We start from the raw sequence: 1873 nt of genomic DNA on the forward strand, positions 1-1873 counted from the left end.
TGTACCGAATATATATGTTCAACTTGCTCTATTCCTAAGAAGTCTTTAATCTTTCTTTCTACATAATAAACATTTTTCACCTCAGAGGCTGGGCCCATGTCAACTTCACTTGAAAAAATTGGATGTTTCTCATGCACATTCTGACTACATTCATGAAGTTGGTTGTGCTTCACAAGAGATTTACAAATATTCTTAAAACTACTTTTCAGAGCCCACTGCTTAAAAAAGCAATGCTTTGACTCAAAGCGCATACACATATGCCTCACCGTAGGACCAAGTGCCTTAATCTGAGAGGGAAGATGCAGCAAGTAATGCTGTTTAGGTATAATATTTGTATCTGGAAACAGTTGTTTGAAATGTTTTAAATGTTGCTCTATTAAAAGCTTCAGCCTTGAAAGAGTTGAGAGAGCAATAATAGGTGAAAACAGAATTTTGACTATCTCTAACATTTTACGTAGCATTTGTGTGTAATCATTTTCTCCAATTTTGTCAAAGAGAAATGGCAAGATCTTTAACAAAACCAGCATCTGCCCAGCTGACTGTTTCAATTTATTGTCATTTGATGACAGTGTACTGACAGATATGGGGCAAGGCTCATCCCTCGCATCCGCAGGAGAATAAGGGAAACAAATAATTGCACTGTTGAATGTGTCTAAGTCCATATGCCCTGAAAGCACAAGATGCTTTAAAACACATTTGATTTCATATGGGGCAACACCTTCAAGAATAACATGCATGATGTCTTGTGGGGTTTGGTTGATTATATCAAAGTGAGGAAATTCTGTTAACTTGCTTCTCCTGTTTATACCATATGTTATTTTTAGATTGTCTTTCAGAAAGTCAGTACTTGCCTTTTCAATGTCATTACATTGCCTGTTATGACTTGCCATGGTCCTTTTAACAAACAAATCTTCATTAAATTGTTCCTGCATGTCTTCAAAGTGGCATTCACAGTGCCTGCATTTATTGTAGGCAAACCCCACTCCTTCCTTAAATCCAGCCACTTCATGCTGAGCGAGAGTGTCTCCACACACAGACATTAGTGCCCCATAAATTGTCCTCTCACCATTTGCAGTGACAACCTGGACACCATCACACAGCTCAATTAAGTCACGGTTAATCCTCTCAAATATCTCATCAATACCACAATGGGAAAGATCTTTTGATTTTACCATGGCAAGCAGACAAATGGCAGCAAGTCTTGATCTGTATTTAGGGTTGATGTTACCTAAGGTTTAATAAATCAATAACAATTTGTTTTTGTTTGCCCGAGATCCAAGAGGATTGCATAGCTCAATTTCATCTGTATATAAAATTAACTGCAATGCTGTTGGAACTTTCAAAAACAGTGGGTGCGACTTAAAAATGTCTCCATCAATGAAATCATGAAAAAAACCATCCTTGCATGGCTGTGGCCTCTCATCAATCATTACAAGAATTCTTGGATGTGATAGCAGCTGCTCCAAACTTTTCACCAACGGTATATAATGAAAACAATGGTCCTTGATGGTAAGAACTCTGGAGTCTCCACGTTTCACATAACATACCGTTTGTTTTGCGACAATAATCTCTGGTTCAACTGGTTTGAACAGTTCTTTGATGGTCTTGTCCTGCAAATGGGTGGAAGCAATTTGACTGAAAGGGTCAACAAACTGGTCAAATACCCCCATTGCATCACTCTTTAGTTGATCCAGGTCCCCAGAATGGCTCTCAATCATGTCACTCATTTGTTGTTTTAGGTGCTCCAATAATGCCGTCTGATATTGCTGGACTCCACTCACCATTTGGTTAACAGCTCTCTGGGGAGGAGGGAAAAAAAACAAACCAACAAACAAAAATACTACATTATAATATTCATATAAAAACACAGTCA

The sequence above is a fragment of the Epinephelus lanceolatus genome, chromosome 20, assembly GCF_041903045.1.
Source record: "Epinephelus lanceolatus isolate andai-2023 chromosome 20, ASM4190304v1, whole genome shotgun sequence".
Lineage (NCBI taxonomy): Eukaryota > Metazoa > Chordata > Actinopteri > Perciformes > Serranidae > Epinephelus > Epinephelus lanceolatus.